This window comes from Pseudophryne corroboree, chromosome 3 (assembly GCF_028390025.1).
Source record: "Pseudophryne corroboree isolate aPseCor3 chromosome 3, aPseCor3.hap2, whole genome shotgun sequence".
NCBI lineage: Eukaryota > Metazoa > Chordata > Amphibia > Anura > Myobatrachidae > Pseudophryne > Pseudophryne corroboree.
The window spans coordinates 114,649,939-114,661,979 of NC_086446.1; the positions used below are offsets into that span (position 1 = coordinate 114,649,939).

At 41.7% G+C, this 12,041-nt stretch overlaps 41 non-coding genes and 12 pseudogenes across 41 annotated transcripts; all 53 read right to left on the reverse strand.

Moving 5' to 3' along the window:
* Positions 1-73: 73 nt before the first annotated feature.
* LOC134892401 (5S ribosomal RNA) lies at positions 74-192 on the reverse strand (annotated as a pseudogene).
* A 107-nt stretch (positions 193-299) lies between these two features.
* LOC134888235 (5S ribosomal RNA) lies at positions 300-417 on the reverse strand (annotated as a pseudogene).
* A 107-nt stretch (positions 418-524) lies between these two features.
* LOC134889736 (5S ribosomal RNA) lies at positions 525-643 on the reverse strand (annotated as a pseudogene).
* A 107-nt stretch (positions 644-750) lies between these two features.
* LOC135062922 (5S ribosomal RNA) lies at positions 751-869 on the reverse strand. Its single transcript, XR_010249265.1, has one exon. It is a non-coding gene; the product is annotated as a 5S ribosomal RNA (ribosomal RNA).
* A 107-nt stretch (positions 870-976) lies between these two features.
* Positions 977-1,095, reverse strand: LOC134886169 (5S ribosomal RNA). Its single transcript, XR_010170260.1, has one exon. It is a non-coding gene; the product is annotated as a 5S ribosomal RNA (ribosomal RNA).
* A 107-nt stretch (positions 1,096-1,202) lies between these two features.
* Positions 1,203-1,321, reverse strand: LOC134887130 (5S ribosomal RNA; annotated as a pseudogene).
* Positions 1,322-1,428: 107 nt separating this feature from the next.
* LOC135060869 (5S ribosomal RNA) lies at positions 1,429-1,547 on the reverse strand. Its single transcript, XR_010247263.1, has one exon. It is a non-coding gene; the product is annotated as a 5S ribosomal RNA (ribosomal RNA).
* Positions 1,548-1,654: 107 nt separating this feature from the next.
* LOC135058430 (5S ribosomal RNA) lies at positions 1,655-1,773 on the reverse strand. The gene has a single exon (XR_010244858.1). It is a non-coding gene; the product is annotated as a 5S ribosomal RNA (ribosomal RNA).
* Positions 1,774-1,880: 107 nt separating this feature from the next.
* LOC135066393 (5S ribosomal RNA) lies at positions 1,881-1,999 on the reverse strand. Its single transcript, XR_010252640.1, has one exon. It is a non-coding gene; the product is annotated as a 5S ribosomal RNA (ribosomal RNA).
* A 107-nt stretch (positions 2,000-2,106) lies between these two features.
* On the reverse strand, positions 2,107-2,225 carry LOC134885240 (5S ribosomal RNA). Its single transcript, XR_010169358.1, has one exon. It is a non-coding gene; the product is annotated as a 5S ribosomal RNA (ribosomal RNA).
* Positions 2,226-2,332: 107 nt separating this feature from the next.
* Positions 2,333-2,451, reverse strand: LOC134889298 (5S ribosomal RNA; annotated as a pseudogene).
* A 107-nt stretch (positions 2,452-2,558) lies between these two features.
* LOC135064361 (5S ribosomal RNA) lies at positions 2,559-2,677 on the reverse strand. The gene has a single exon (XR_010250669.1). It is a non-coding gene; the product is annotated as a 5S ribosomal RNA (ribosomal RNA).
* Positions 2,678-2,784: 107 nt separating this feature from the next.
* On the reverse strand, positions 2,785-2,903 carry LOC135060719 (5S ribosomal RNA). The gene has a single exon (XR_010247111.1). It is a non-coding gene; the product is annotated as a 5S ribosomal RNA (ribosomal RNA).
* Positions 2,904-3,010: 107 nt separating this feature from the next.
* LOC135061289 (5S ribosomal RNA) lies at positions 3,011-3,129 on the reverse strand. The gene has a single exon (XR_010247675.1). It is a non-coding gene; the product is annotated as a 5S ribosomal RNA (ribosomal RNA).
* A 107-nt stretch (positions 3,130-3,236) lies between these two features.
* Positions 3,237-3,355, reverse strand: LOC134889005 (5S ribosomal RNA). Its single transcript, XR_010171201.1, has one exon. It is a non-coding gene; the product is annotated as a 5S ribosomal RNA (ribosomal RNA).
* Positions 3,356-3,462: 107 nt separating this feature from the next.
* LOC134887594 (5S ribosomal RNA) lies at positions 3,463-3,581 on the reverse strand (annotated as a pseudogene).
* Positions 3,582-3,688: 107 nt separating this feature from the next.
* LOC134889016 (5S ribosomal RNA) lies at positions 3,689-3,807 on the reverse strand. Its single transcript, XR_010171202.1, has one exon. It is a non-coding gene; the product is annotated as a 5S ribosomal RNA (ribosomal RNA).
* Positions 3,808-3,914: 107 nt separating this feature from the next.
* LOC135068281 (5S ribosomal RNA) lies at positions 3,915-4,033 on the reverse strand. The gene has a single exon (XR_010254485.1). It is a non-coding gene; the product is annotated as a 5S ribosomal RNA (ribosomal RNA).
* Positions 4,034-4,140: 107 nt separating this feature from the next.
* Positions 4,141-4,259, reverse strand: LOC134886652 (5S ribosomal RNA). The gene has a single exon (XR_010170732.1). It is a non-coding gene; the product is annotated as a 5S ribosomal RNA (ribosomal RNA).
* A 107-nt stretch (positions 4,260-4,366) lies between these two features.
* Positions 4,367-4,485, reverse strand: LOC135065563 (5S ribosomal RNA). Its single transcript, XR_010251841.1, has one exon. It is a non-coding gene; the product is annotated as a 5S ribosomal RNA (ribosomal RNA).
* Positions 4,486-4,592: 107 nt separating this feature from the next.
* Positions 4,593-4,711, reverse strand: LOC134889029 (5S ribosomal RNA). Its single transcript, XR_010171203.1, has one exon. It is a non-coding gene; the product is annotated as a 5S ribosomal RNA (ribosomal RNA).
* A 107-nt stretch (positions 4,712-4,818) lies between these two features.
* Positions 4,819-4,937, reverse strand: LOC134884954 (5S ribosomal RNA). Its single transcript, XR_010169085.1, has one exon. It is a non-coding gene; the product is annotated as a 5S ribosomal RNA (ribosomal RNA).
* A 107-nt stretch (positions 4,938-5,044) lies between these two features.
* LOC134900694 (5S ribosomal RNA) lies at positions 5,045-5,163 on the reverse strand. Its single transcript, XR_010174202.1, has one exon. It is a non-coding gene; the product is annotated as a 5S ribosomal RNA (ribosomal RNA).
* Positions 5,164-5,270: 107 nt separating this feature from the next.
* LOC134889104 (5S ribosomal RNA) lies at positions 5,271-5,389 on the reverse strand (annotated as a pseudogene).
* A 107-nt stretch (positions 5,390-5,496) lies between these two features.
* On the reverse strand, positions 5,497-5,615 carry LOC134889040 (5S ribosomal RNA). Its single transcript, XR_010171204.1, has one exon. It is a non-coding gene; the product is annotated as a 5S ribosomal RNA (ribosomal RNA).
* Positions 5,616-5,722: 107 nt separating this feature from the next.
* On the reverse strand, positions 5,723-5,841 carry LOC134885499 (5S ribosomal RNA). Its single transcript, XR_010169611.1, has one exon. It is a non-coding gene; the product is annotated as a 5S ribosomal RNA (ribosomal RNA).
* Positions 5,842-5,948: 107 nt separating this feature from the next.
* On the reverse strand, positions 5,949-6,067 carry LOC134885718 (5S ribosomal RNA). The gene has a single exon (XR_010169827.1). It is a non-coding gene; the product is annotated as a 5S ribosomal RNA (ribosomal RNA).
* Positions 6,068-6,174: 107 nt separating this feature from the next.
* On the reverse strand, positions 6,175-6,293 carry LOC134889052 (5S ribosomal RNA). The gene has a single exon (XR_010171205.1). It is a non-coding gene; the product is annotated as a 5S ribosomal RNA (ribosomal RNA).
* Positions 6,294-6,400: 107 nt separating this feature from the next.
* On the reverse strand, positions 6,401-6,519 carry LOC135060561 (5S ribosomal RNA). The gene has a single exon (XR_010246954.1). It is a non-coding gene; the product is annotated as a 5S ribosomal RNA (ribosomal RNA).
* A 107-nt stretch (positions 6,520-6,626) lies between these two features.
* Positions 6,627-6,745, reverse strand: LOC134889064 (5S ribosomal RNA). Its single transcript, XR_010171206.1, has one exon. It is a non-coding gene; the product is annotated as a 5S ribosomal RNA (ribosomal RNA).
* A 107-nt stretch (positions 6,746-6,852) lies between these two features.
* Positions 6,853-6,971, reverse strand: LOC134885500 (5S ribosomal RNA). The gene has a single exon (XR_010169612.1). It is a non-coding gene; the product is annotated as a 5S ribosomal RNA (ribosomal RNA).
* Positions 6,972-7,078: 107 nt separating this feature from the next.
* Positions 7,079-7,197, reverse strand: LOC134885719 (5S ribosomal RNA). Its single transcript, XR_010169828.1, has one exon. It is a non-coding gene; the product is annotated as a 5S ribosomal RNA (ribosomal RNA).
* Positions 7,198-7,304: 107 nt separating this feature from the next.
* Positions 7,305-7,423, reverse strand: LOC134890983 (5S ribosomal RNA; annotated as a pseudogene).
* Positions 7,424-7,530: 107 nt separating this feature from the next.
* Positions 7,531-7,649, reverse strand: LOC135064585 (5S ribosomal RNA). Its single transcript, XR_010250891.1, has one exon. It is a non-coding gene; the product is annotated as a 5S ribosomal RNA (ribosomal RNA).
* A 107-nt stretch (positions 7,650-7,756) lies between these two features.
* On the reverse strand, positions 7,757-7,875 carry LOC134895079 (5S ribosomal RNA; annotated as a pseudogene).
* Positions 7,876-7,982: 107 nt separating this feature from the next.
* On the reverse strand, positions 7,983-8,101 carry LOC134889075 (5S ribosomal RNA). The gene has a single exon (XR_010171207.1). It is a non-coding gene; the product is annotated as a 5S ribosomal RNA (ribosomal RNA).
* A 107-nt stretch (positions 8,102-8,208) lies between these two features.
* On the reverse strand, positions 8,209-8,327 carry LOC135063122 (5S ribosomal RNA). The gene has a single exon (XR_010249460.1). It is a non-coding gene; the product is annotated as a 5S ribosomal RNA (ribosomal RNA).
* Positions 8,328-8,434: 107 nt separating this feature from the next.
* On the reverse strand, positions 8,435-8,553 carry LOC135059866 (5S ribosomal RNA). Its single transcript, XR_010246263.1, has one exon. It is a non-coding gene; the product is annotated as a 5S ribosomal RNA (ribosomal RNA).
* A 107-nt stretch (positions 8,554-8,660) lies between these two features.
* LOC134900695 (5S ribosomal RNA) lies at positions 8,661-8,779 on the reverse strand. The gene has a single exon (XR_010174203.1). It is a non-coding gene; the product is annotated as a 5S ribosomal RNA (ribosomal RNA).
* A 107-nt stretch (positions 8,780-8,886) lies between these two features.
* LOC134900696 (5S ribosomal RNA) lies at positions 8,887-9,005 on the reverse strand. Its single transcript, XR_010174204.1, has one exon. It is a non-coding gene; the product is annotated as a 5S ribosomal RNA (ribosomal RNA).
* Positions 9,006-9,112: 107 nt separating this feature from the next.
* On the reverse strand, positions 9,113-9,231 carry LOC134890200 (5S ribosomal RNA; annotated as a pseudogene).
* A 107-nt stretch (positions 9,232-9,338) lies between these two features.
* Positions 9,339-9,457, reverse strand: LOC134889087 (5S ribosomal RNA). Its single transcript, XR_010171209.1, has one exon. It is a non-coding gene; the product is annotated as a 5S ribosomal RNA (ribosomal RNA).
* A 107-nt stretch (positions 9,458-9,564) lies between these two features.
* LOC135060562 (5S ribosomal RNA) lies at positions 9,565-9,683 on the reverse strand. The gene has a single exon (XR_010246955.1). It is a non-coding gene; the product is annotated as a 5S ribosomal RNA (ribosomal RNA).
* Positions 9,684-9,790: 107 nt separating this feature from the next.
* LOC134901575 (5S ribosomal RNA) lies at positions 9,791-9,909 on the reverse strand. The gene has a single exon (XR_010175061.1). It is a non-coding gene; the product is annotated as a 5S ribosomal RNA (ribosomal RNA).
* Positions 9,910-10,016: 107 nt separating this feature from the next.
* Positions 10,017-10,135, reverse strand: LOC135065721 (5S ribosomal RNA). Its single transcript, XR_010251994.1, has one exon. It is a non-coding gene; the product is annotated as a 5S ribosomal RNA (ribosomal RNA).
* Positions 10,136-10,242: 107 nt separating this feature from the next.
* LOC134889317 (5S ribosomal RNA) lies at positions 10,243-10,361 on the reverse strand (annotated as a pseudogene).
* Positions 10,362-10,468: 107 nt separating this feature from the next.
* LOC135070359 (5S ribosomal RNA) lies at positions 10,469-10,587 on the reverse strand. The gene has a single exon (XR_010256527.1). It is a non-coding gene; the product is annotated as a 5S ribosomal RNA (ribosomal RNA).
* Positions 10,588-10,694: 107 nt separating this feature from the next.
* On the reverse strand, positions 10,695-10,813 carry LOC134889098 (5S ribosomal RNA). The gene has a single exon (XR_010171210.1). It is a non-coding gene; the product is annotated as a 5S ribosomal RNA (ribosomal RNA).
* A 107-nt stretch (positions 10,814-10,920) lies between these two features.
* On the reverse strand, positions 10,921-11,039 carry LOC135065722 (5S ribosomal RNA). Its single transcript, XR_010251995.1, has one exon. It is a non-coding gene; the product is annotated as a 5S ribosomal RNA (ribosomal RNA).
* Positions 11,040-11,146: 107 nt separating this feature from the next.
* On the reverse strand, positions 11,147-11,265 carry LOC134889318 (5S ribosomal RNA; annotated as a pseudogene).
* Positions 11,266-11,372: 107 nt separating this feature from the next.
* On the reverse strand, positions 11,373-11,491 carry LOC135070360 (5S ribosomal RNA). The gene has a single exon (XR_010256528.1). It is a non-coding gene; the product is annotated as a 5S ribosomal RNA (ribosomal RNA).
* Positions 11,492-11,598: 107 nt separating this feature from the next.
* On the reverse strand, positions 11,599-11,717 carry LOC135059867 (5S ribosomal RNA). Its single transcript, XR_010246264.1, has one exon. It is a non-coding gene; the product is annotated as a 5S ribosomal RNA (ribosomal RNA).
* Positions 11,718-11,824: 107 nt separating this feature from the next.
* Positions 11,825-11,943, reverse strand: LOC135065421 (5S ribosomal RNA). The gene has a single exon (XR_010251705.1). It is a non-coding gene; the product is annotated as a 5S ribosomal RNA (ribosomal RNA).
* Positions 11,944-12,041: the final 98 nt, after the last annotated feature.

The following is a 12,041-nucleotide window of genomic DNA, read 5'->3' on the forward strand; positions in this document are numbered from 1 at the left end:
CTAACAACTGGTTCATAAATAAATACGTTTGAAAATGGAATGCATCAACAGAACAGTGTTGGCAGTATAACAATATCTACAGTACCTTGTATTCCCAGGTGGTCTCCCATCCAAGTACTGACCAGGCCCAACACTGCTTAGCTTCCAAGATCAGATCAGATTTGGCGTATCCAGTGTGGTGTGGCTGTAGATGAGCTTTGTGGTTTCTGTTTGAACTTTTCTACTTCTAACTACTGGTTCATAAATGAATACGTTTGAAAATGGAATGCATCAACAGAACGGTGTTGGCAGTATAAAAATATCTACAGCACCTTGTATTCCCAGGTGGTCTCCCATCCAAGTACTAACCAGGCCCAACACTGCTTAGCTTCCAAGATCGTATGAGATTGGGATATCCAGTGTGGTGTGGCTGTAGATGAGCTTTGTGGTTTCTGTTTGAACTTTTCTACTTCTAACTACTGGTTCATAAATGAATACGTTTTAAAATGGAATGCATCAACAGAATGGTGTTGGCAGTATAAAAATATCTACAGCACCTTGTATTCCCAGGTGGTCTCCCATCCAAGTACTAACCAGTCCCAACACTGCTTAGCTTCCAAGATCAGATGAGATTGGGCGTATCCAGTGTGCTGTGGCTGTAGATGAGCTTTGTGGTTTCTGTTAGAACTTTTCTACTTCTAACTACTGGTTCATAAATTAATACGTTTGAAAATGGAATGCATCAACAGAACGGTGTTGGCAGTATAAAAATATCTACAGCACCTTGTATTCCCAGGTGGTCTCCCATCCAAGTACTAACCAGGCCCAACATTGCTTAGCTTCCAAGATCAGATGAGATTGGGCGTATTCAGTGTGGTGTGGCTGTAGATGAGCTTTGTTGTTTCTGTTTGAACTTTTCTACTTCTAACTACTGGTTCATAAATGAATACATTTGAAAATTGAATGCATCAACAGAACGGTCTTGGCAGTATAAAAATATCTACAGCACCTTGTATTCCCCGGTGGTCTCCCATCCAAGTACTAAGCAGGCCCAACACTGCTTAGCTTCCAAGATCAGATGAGATTGGGCGTATCCAGTGTGGTCTTGCTGTAGATGAACTTTCTGGTTTCTGTTAGAACTTTTCTACTTCTAACTACTGGTTCATTAATGAATACGTTTTAAAATGGAATGCATCAACAGAATGGTGTTGGCAGTATAAAAATATCTACAGCACCTTGTATTCCCAGGTGGTCTCCCATCCAAGTACTAACCAGGCTCAACACTGCTTAGCTTCCAAGATCAGATGAGATTGGGCATATCCAGTGTGGTGTGGCTGTAGAATAGCTTTATGGTTTCTGTTAGTACTTTTCTACTTCTAACTACTGGTTCATAAATGAATACGTTTGAAAATGGAATGCATCAACAGAACGGTGTTGGTAGTATAAAAATATCTACAGCACCTTGTATTCCCAGGTGGTCTCCCATCCAAGTACTAACCAGGCCCAACACTGCTTAGCTTCCAAGATCAGATGAGATTGGGCGTATACAATGTGGTGTGGCTGTAGATGAGCTTTATGGTTTCTGTTAGAACTTTTCTACTTCTAACTACTGGTTCATAAATGAAGACGTTTGAAAATGGAATGCATCAACAGAACGGTGTTGGCAGTATAAAAATATCTACAGCACCTTGTATTCCCAGGTGGTCTCCCATCCAAGTACTAACCAGGCCCAACACTGCTTAGCTTCCAAGATCAGATGAGATTGGGCGTATCCAGTGTGGTGTAGCTGTAGATGAGCTTTGTAGTTTCTGTTAGAATTTTTCTACTTCTAACTACTGGTTCATAAATGAATTCGTTTGAAAATGGAATGCATCAACAGAACGGTGTTGGTAGTATAAAAATATCTACAGCACCTTGTATTCCCAGGTGGTCTCCCATCCAAGTACTAACCAGGCCCAACTCTGCTTAGCTTCCAAGATCAGATGAGATTGGGCATATCCAGTGTGGTGTGGCTGTAGATGAGCTTTATGGTTTCTGTTAGAACTTTTCTACTTCTAACTACTGGTTCATAAATGAATACATTTGAAAATAGAATGCATCAACAGAACGGTGTTGGCAGTATAAAAATATCTACAGCACCTTGTATTCCCAGGTGGTCTCCCATCCAAGTACTAACCAGGCCCAACACTGCTTAGCTTCCAAGATCAGATGAGATTTGGCGTATCCTGTGTGGTGTGGCTGTAGATGAGCTTTGTGGTTTCTGTTTAAACTTTTCTACTTCTAACTACTGGTTCATAAATGAATACATTTGAAAATGGAATGCATCAACAGAACGGTGTTGGCAGTATAAAAATATCTACAGCACCTTGTATTCCCAGGTGGTCTCCCATCCAAGTACTAACCAGGCCCAACACTGCTTAGTTAACAAGATCAGATGAGATTGGGCATATCCAGTGTGGTGTGGCTGTAGAAGAGCTTTAAGGTTTCTGTTAGTACTTTTCTACTTCTAACTACTGGTTCATAAATGAATACGTTTGAAAATGGAATGCATCAACAGAACGGTGCTGGTAGTATAAAAATATCTACAGCACCTTGTATTCCCAGGTGGTCTCCCATCCAAGTACTAACCAGGCCCAACACTGCTTAGCTTCCAAGATCAGATGAGATTTGGCGTATCCAGTGTGGTGTGGCTGTAGATGAGCTTTATGGTTTCTGTTAGAACTTTTCTACTTCTAACTACTGGTTCATAAATGAATACGTTTGAAAATGGAATGCATCAACAGAACGGTGTTGGCAGTATAAAAATATCTACAGCACCTTGTATTCCCAGGTGGTCTCCCATCCAAGTACTAACCAGGCCCAACACTGCTTAGCTTCCAAGATCAGATGAGATTGGGCGTATCCAGTGTAGTGTGGCTGTAGATGAGCTTTGTAGTTTATGTTTGAACTTTTCTACTTCTAACTACTGGTTCATAAATGAATACATTTGAAAATTGAATGCATCAACAGAACGGTGTTGGCAGTATAAAAATATCTACAGCACCTTGTATTCCCCGGTGGTCTCCCATCCAAGTACTAACCAGGCCCAACACTGCTTAGCTTCCAAGATCAGATGAGATTGGGCGTATCCAGTGTGGTGTGGCTGTAGATGAACTTTGTGGTTTCTGTTAGAACTTTTCTACTTCTAACTACTGGTTCATAAATGAATACGTTTGAAAATGGAATGCATCAACAGACCGGTGTTGGCAGTATAAAATTATCTACAGCACCTTGTATTCCCAGGTGGTCTCCCATCCAAGTACTAACCAGGCCCAACACTGCTTAGCTTCCAAGATCAGATGAGATTGGGCGTATCCAGTGTGGTGTGGCTGTAGATGAGCTTTATGGTTTCTGTTAGAACTTTTCTACTTCTAACTACTGGTTCATAAATGAATACGTTTGAAAATGGAATGCATCAACATAACGGTGTTGGTAGTATAAAAATATCTACAGCACCTTGTATTCCCAGGTGGTCTCCCATACAAGTACTAACCAGGCCCAACACTGCTTAGCTTCCAAGATCAGATGAGATTGGGCGTATCCAGTGTGGTGTAGGTGTAGATGAACTTTGTGGTTTCTGTTAGAACTTTTCTACTTCTAACTACTGGTTCATAAATGAATACGTTTGAAAATGGAATGCATCAACAGAACGGTGTTGGTAGTATAAAAATATCTACAGCACCTTGTATTCCCAGGTGGTCTCCCATCCAAGTACTAACCAGGCCCAACACTGCTTAGCTTCCAAGATCAGATGAGATTGGGCGTATCCAGTGTGGTGTGGCTGTAGATGAACTTTGTGGTTTCTGTTAGAACTTTTCTACTTCTAACTACTGGTTCATAAATGAATACGTTTGAAAATGGAATGCATCAACAGAACGGTGTTGGCAGTATAAAATTATCTACAGCACCTTGTACTCCCAGGTGGTCTCCCATCCAAGTACTAACCAGGCCCAACACTGCTTAGCTTCTAAGATCAGATGAGATTGGGCGTATCCAGTGTGGTGTGGCTGTAGATGAGCTTTATGGTTTCTGTTAGAACTTTTCTACTTCTAACTACTGGTTCATAAATGAATACGTTTGAAAATGGAATGCATCAACAGAACGGTGTTGGCAGTATAAAAATATCTACAGCACCTTGCATTCCCAGGTGGTCTCCCATCCAAGTACTAACCAGGCCCAACACTGTTTAGCTTCCAAGATCAGATGAGATTGGGCGTATCCAGTGTTGTGTGGCTGTAGATGAGCTTTGTGGTTTCTGTTAGAACTTTTCTACTTCTAACTACTGGTTCATAAATGAATACGTTTGAAAATGGAATGCATCAACAGAACGGTGTTGGCAGTATAAAAATATCTACAGCACCTTGTATTCCCAGGTGGTCTCCCATACAAGTACTGACCAGGCCCAACACTGCTTAGCTTCCAAGATCAGATGAGATTGGGCGTATCCAGTGTGGTGTGGCTGTAGATGAGCTTTGTGCTTTCTGTTTGAACTTTTCTACTTCTAACTACTGGTTCATAAATGAATACATTTGAAAAGTGAATGCATCAACAGAACGGTGTTGGCAGTATAAAAATATCTACAGCACCTTGTATTCCCAGGTGGTCTCCCATCCAAGTACTAACCAGGCCCAACACTGCTTAGCTTCCAAGATCAGATGAGATTGGGCGTATCCAGTGTGGTGTGGCTGTAGATGAGCTTTGTGGTTTCTGTTAGAACTTTTCTACTTCTAACTACTGGTTCATAAATGAATACGTTTGAAAATGGAATGCATCAACAGAACGGTGTTGGCAGTATAAAAATATCTACAGCACCTTGTATTCCCAGGTGGTCTCCCATCCAAGTACTAACCAGGCCCAACACTGCTTAGCTTCCAAGATCAGTTGTGATTGGGCGTATCCAGTGTGGTGCGGCTGTAGATGAACTTTGTGGTTTCTGTTAGAACTTTTCTACTTCTAACTATTGGTTCATAAATGAATACGTTTGAAAATGGAATGCATCAACAGAACGGTGTTGGCAGTATAAAAATATCTACAGCACCATGTATTCCCAGGTGGTCTCCCATCCAAGTACTAACCAGGCCCAACACTGCTTAGCTTCCAAGATCAGATGAGATTGGGCGTATCCAGTGTGGTGTGGCTGTAGATGAGCTTTGTGGTTTCTGTTAGATTTTTTCTACTTCTAACTACTGGTTCATAAATGAATACGTTTGAAAATGGAATGCATCAACAGAACGGTGTTGGCAGTATAAAAATATCTACAGCATCTTGTATTCCCAGGTGGTCTCCCATCCAAGTACTAACCAGGCCCAACACTGCTTAGCTTCCAAGATCAGATGAGATTGGGCTTATCCAGTGTGGTGTAGCTGTAGATGAGCTTGGTGGTTTCTGTTAGAACTTTTCTACTTCTAACTACTGGTTCATAAATGAATACGTTTGAAAATGGAATGCATCAACAGAACGGTGTTGGCAGTATAAAAATATCTACAGCACCTTGTATTCCCAGGTGGTCTCCCATCCAAGTACTAACCAGGCCCAACACTGCTTAGCTTCCAAGATCAGATGAGATTGGGCGTATCCAGTGTGGTGTGGCTGTAGATGAGCTTTGTGGTTTCTGTTAGAACTTTTCTACTTCTAACTACTGGTTCATAAATAAATACGTTTGAAAATGGAATGCATCAACAGAACGGTGTTGGTAGTATAAAAATATCTACAGCACCTTGTATTCCCAGGTGGTCTCCCATCCAAGTACTAACCAGGCCCAACTCTGCTTAGCTTCCAAGATCAGATGAGATTGGGCGTATCCAGTGTGCTGTGGCTGTAGATGAGCTCTGTGGTTTCTGTTAGAACTTTTCTACTTCTAACTACTGGTTCATAAATGAAAACGTTTGAAAATGGAATGCATCAACAGAACGGTGTTGGCAGTATAAAAATATCTACAGCACCTTGTATTCCCAGGTGGTCTCCCTTCCAAGTACTAACCAGGCCCAACACTGCTTAGCTTTCAAGATCAGATGAGATTGGGCGTATCCAGTGTGGTGTTGCTGTAGATGAACTTTCTGGTTTCTGTTAGAACTTTTCTACTTCTAACTACTGGTTCATAAATGAATACGTTTTAAAATGGAATGCATCAACAGAACGGTGTTGGCAGTATAAAAATATCTACAGCACCTTGTATTCCCAGGTGGTCTCCCATCCAAGTACTAACCAGGCCCAACACTGCTTAGCTTCCAAGATCAGATGAGATTGGGCGTATCCAGTGTGGTGTGGCTGTAGATGAGCTTAGTGGTTTCTGTTAGAACTTTTCTACTTCTAACTACTGGTTCATAAATGAATACGTTTTAAAATGGAATGCATCAACAGAACGGTGTTGGCAGTATAAAAATAGCTACAGCACCTTGTATTCCCAGGTGGTCTCCCATCCAAGTACTAACCAGGCCCAACACTGCTTAGCTTCCAAGATCAGATGAGATTGGGCGTATCCAGTGTGGTGTGGCTGTAGATGAGCTTTGTGGTTTCTGTTTGAACTTTTCTACTTCTAACTACTGGTTCATAAATGAATACGTTTGAAAATGGAATGCATCAACAGAACGGTGTTGGCAGTATAAAAATATCTACAGCACCTTGTATTCCCAGGTGGTCTCCCATCCAAGTACTAACCAGGCCCAACACTGCTTAGCTTCCAAGATCAGATGAGATTGGGCGTATCCAGTGTGGTGTGGCTGTAGATGAGCTTTGTGGTTTCTGTTAGAACTTTTCTACTTCTAACTACTGGTTCATAAATAAATACGTTTGAAAATGGAATGCATCAACAGAACGGTGTTGGTAGTATAAAAATATCTACAGCACCTTGTATTCCCAGGTGGTCTCCCATCCAAGTACTAACCAGGCCCAACTCTGCTTAGCTTCCAAGATCAGATGAGATTGGGCGTATCCAGTGTGCTGTGGCTGTAGATGAGCTCTGTGGTTTCTGTTAGAACTTTTCTACTTCTAACTACTGGTTCATAAATGAAAACGTTTGAAAATGGAATGCATCAACAGAACGGTGTTGGCAGTATAAAAATATCTACAGCACCTTGTATTCCCAGGTGGTCTCCCTTCCAAGTACTAACCAGGCCCAACACTGCTTAGCTTTCAAGATCAGATGAGATTGGGCGTATCCAGTGTGGTGTTGCTGTAGATGAACTTTCTGGTTTCTGTTAGAACTTTTCTACTTCTAACTACTGGTTCATAAATGAATACGTTTTAAAATGGAATGCATCAACAGAACGGTGTTGGCAGTATAAAAATATCTACAGCACCTTGTATTCAAAGGTGGCCTCCCATCCAAGTACTAACCAGGCCCAACACTGCTTAGTTTCCAAGATCAGATGAGATTGGGCGTATCCAGTGTGGTGTGGCTGTAGATGAGCTTTGTGGATTCTGTTAGAACTTTTCTATTTCTAACTACTGGTTCATAAATGAATACGTTTGAAAATGGAATGCATCAACAGAACGGTGCTGGCAGTATAAAAATATCTACAGCACCTTGTATTCCCAGGTGGTCTCCCATCCAAGTACTAACCAGGCCCAACACTGCTTAGCTTCCAAGATCAGATGAGATTGGGCATATCCAGTGTGGTGTTGCTGTAGATGAACTTTCTGGTTTCTGTTAGAACTTTTCTACTTCTAACTTCTGGTTCATAAATGAATACATTTGAAAATTGAATGCATCAACAGAACGGTGTTGGCAGTATAAAAATATCTACAGCACCTTGTATTCCTAGGTGGTCTCCGATCCAAGTACTAGCCAGTCCCAACACTGCTTAGCTTCCAAGATCAGATGAGATTGGGCGTACCCAGTGTGGTGTGGCTGTAGATGAGCTTTGTGGTTTCTGTTTGAACTTTTCTACTTCTAACTACTGGTTCATAAATGAATACGTTTGAAAATGGAATGCATCAACAGAACGGTGTTGGTAGTATAAAAATATCTACAGCACCTTGTATTCCCAGGTGGTCTCCCATCCAAGTACTAACCAGGCCCAACACTGCTTAGCTTCCAAGATCAGATGAGATTGGGCGTATCCAGTGTGGTGTGGCTGTAGATGAGCTTCGTGGTTTCTGTTAGAACTTTTCTACTTCTAACTACTGGTTCATAAATGAATACGTTTGAAAATGGAATGCATCAACAGAACGGTGTTGGCAGTATAAAAATATCTACAGCACCTTGTATTCCCAGGTGGTCTCCCATCCAAGTACTAACCAGGACCAACACTGCTTAGCTTCCAAGATCAGATGAGATTGGGCGTATCCAGTGTGGTGTGGCTGTAGATGAGCTCTGTGGTTTCTGTTAGAACTTTTCTACTTCTAACTACTGGTTCATAAATGAAAACGTTTGAAAATGGAATGCATCAACAGAACGGTGTTGGCAGTATAAAAATATCTACAGCACCTTGTATTCCCAGGTGGTCTCCCATCCAAGTACTAACCAGGCCCAACACTGCTTAGCTTCCAAGATCAGATGAGATTGGGCGTATCCAGTGTGGTGTTGCTGTAGATGAGCTTTGTGGTTTCTGTTAGAACTTTTCTACTTCTAACTACTGGTTCATAAATGAATACGTTTTAAAATGGAATGCATCAACAGAACGGTGTTGGCAGTATAAAAATATCTACAGCACCATGTATTCCCAGGTGGTCTCCCATCCAAGTACTAACCAGGCCCAACACTGCTTAGCTTCCAAGATCAGATGAGATTGGGCGTATCCAGTGTGGTGTGGCTGTAGATGAGCTTTGTGGTTTCTGTTTGAACTTTTCTACTTCTAACTATTGGTTCATAAATGAATACGTTTGAAAATGGAATGCATCAACAGAACGGTGTTGGCAGTATAAAAATATCTACAGCACCATGTATTCCCAGGTGGTCTCCCATCCAAGTACTAACCAGGCCCAACACTGCTTAGCTTCCAAGATCAGATGAGATTGGGCGTATCCAGTGTGGTGTGGCTGTAGATGAGCTTTGTGGTTTCTGTTAGATTTTTTCTACTTCTAACTACTGGTTCATAAATGAATACGTTTGAAAATGGAATGCATCAACAGAACGGTGTTGGCAGTATAAAAATATCTACAGCACCTTGTATTACCAGGTGGTCTCCCATCCAAGTACTAACCAGGCCCAACACTGCTTAGCTTCCAAGATCAGATGAGATTGGGCTTATCCAGTGTGGTGTAGCTGTAGATGAGCTTGGTGGTTTCTGTTAGAACTTTTCTACTTCTAACTACTGGTTCATAAATGAATACGTTTGAAAATGGAATGCATCAACAGAACGGTGTTGGCAGTATAAAAATATCTACAGCACCTTGTATTCCCAGGTGGTCTCCCATCCAAGTACTAACCAGGCCCAACACTGCTTAGCTTCCAAGATCAGATGAGATTGGGCGTATCCAGTGTGGTGTGGCTGTAGATGAGCTTAGTGGTTTCTGTTAGAACTTTTCTACTTCTAACTACTGGTTCATAAATGAATACGTTTTAAAATGGAATGCATCAACAGAACGGTGTTGGCAGTATAAAAATAGCTACAGCACCTTGTATTCCCAGGTGGTCTCCCATCCAAGTACTAACCAGGCCCAACACTGCTTAGCTTCCAAGATCAGATGAGATTGGGCGTATCCAGTGTGGTGTGGCTGTAGATGAGCTTTGTGGTTTCTGTTTGAACTTTTCTACTTCTAACTACTGGTTCATAAATGAATACATTTGAAAATGGAATGCATCAACAGAACGGTGTTGGCAGTATAAAAATATCTACAGCACCTTGTATTCCCAGATGGTCTCCCATCCAAGTACTAACCAGGCCCAACACTGCTTAGCTTCCAAGATCAGATGAGATTGGGCGTATCCAGTGTGGTGTGGCTGTAGATGAGCTTTGTGGTTTCTGTTAGAACTTTTCTACTTCTAACTACTGGTTCATAAATGAATACGTTTGAAAATGGAATGCATCAACAGAACGGTGTTGGTAGTATAAAAATATCTACAGCACCTTGTATTCCCAGGTGGTCTCCCATCCAAGTACTAACCAGGCCCAACTCTGCTTAGCTTCCAAGATCAGATGAGATTGGGCGTATCCAGTGGGGTGTGGCTGTAGATGAGCTCTGTGGTTTCTGTTAGAACTTTTCTACTTCTAACTACTGGTTCATAAATGAAAACGTTTGAAAATGGAATGCATCAACAGAACGGTGTTGGCAGTATAAAAATATCTACAGCACCTTGTATTCCCAGGTGGTCTCCCATCCAAGTACTAACCAGGCCAAACACTGCTTAGCTTTCAAGATCAGATGAGATTGGGCGTATCCAGTGTGGTGTTGCTGTAGATGAACTTTCTGGTTTCTGTTAGAACTTTTCTACTTCTAACTACTGGTTCATAAATGAATACGTTTTAAAATGGAATGCATCAACAGAACGGTGTTGGCAGTATAAAAATATCTACAGCACCTTGTATTCCCAGGTGGCCTCCCATCCAAGTACTAACCAGGCCCAACACTGCTTAGTTTCCAAGATCAGATGAGATTGGGCGTATCCAGTGTGGTGTGGCTGTAGATGAGCTTTGTGGATTCTGTTAGAACTTTTCTACTTCTAACTACTGGTTCATAAATGAATACGTTTGAAAATGGAATGCATCAACAGAACGGTGTTGGCAGTATAAAAATATCTACAGCACCTTGTATTCCCAGGTGGTCTCCCATCCAAGTACTAACCAGGCCCAACACTGCTTAGCTTCCAAGATCAGATGAGATTGGGCGTATCCAGTGTGGTGTGGCTGTAGATGAGCTTTGTGGTTTCTGTTAGAACTTTTCTACTTCTAACTACTGGTTCATAAATGAATACGTTTGAAAATGGAATGCATCAACAGAACGGTGTTGGTAGTATAAAAATATCTACAGCACCTTGTATTCCCAGGTGGTCTCCCATCCAAGTACTAACCAGGCCCAACTCTGCTTAGCTTCCAAGATCAGATGAGATTGGGCGTATCCAGTGGGGTGTGGCTGTAGATGAGCTCTGTGGTTTCTGTTAGAACTTTTCTACTTCTAACTACTGGTTCATAAATGAAAACGTTTGAAAATGGAATGCATCAACAGAACGGTGTTGGCAGTATAAAAATATCTACAGCACCTTGTATTCCCAGGTGGTCTCCCATCCAAGTACTAACCAGGCCAAACACTGCTTAGCTTTCAAGATCAGATGAGATTGGGCGTATCCAGTGTGGTGTTGCTGTAGATGAACTTTCTGGTTTCTGTTAGAACTTTTCTACTTCTAACTACTGGTTCATAAATGAATACGTTTTAAAATGGAATGCATCAACAGAACGGTGTTGGCAGTATAAAAATATCTACAGCACCTTGTATTCCCAGGTGGCCTCCCATCCAAGTACTAACCAGGCCCAACACTGCTTAGTTTCCAAGATCAGATGAGATTGGGCGTATCCAGTGTGGTGTGGCTGTAGATGAGCTTTGTGGATTCTGTTAGAACTTTTCTACTTCTAACTACTGGTTCATAAATGAATACGTTTGAAAATGGAATGCATCAACAGAACGGTGTTGGCAGTATAAAAATATCTACAGCACCTTGTATTCCCAGGTGGTCTCCCATCCAAGTACTAACCAGGCCCAACACTGCTTAGCTTCCAAGATCAGATGAGATTGGGCGTATCCAGTGTGGTGTTGCTGTAGATGAACTTTCTGGTTTCTGTTAGAACTTTTCTACTTCTAACTACTGGTTCATAAATGAATACGTTTGAAAATGGAATGCATCAACAGAACGGTGTTGGTAGTATAAAAATATCTACAGCATCTTGTATTCCCAGGTGGTCTCCCATCCAAGTACTAACCAGGCCCAACACTGCTTAGCTTCCAAGATCAGATGAGATTGGGCGTATCCAGTGTGGTGTGGCTGTAGATGAGCTTCGTGGTTTCTGTTAGAACTTTTCTACTTCTAACTACTGGTTCATAAATGAAAACGTTTGAAAATGGAATGCATCAACAGAACGGTGTTGGCA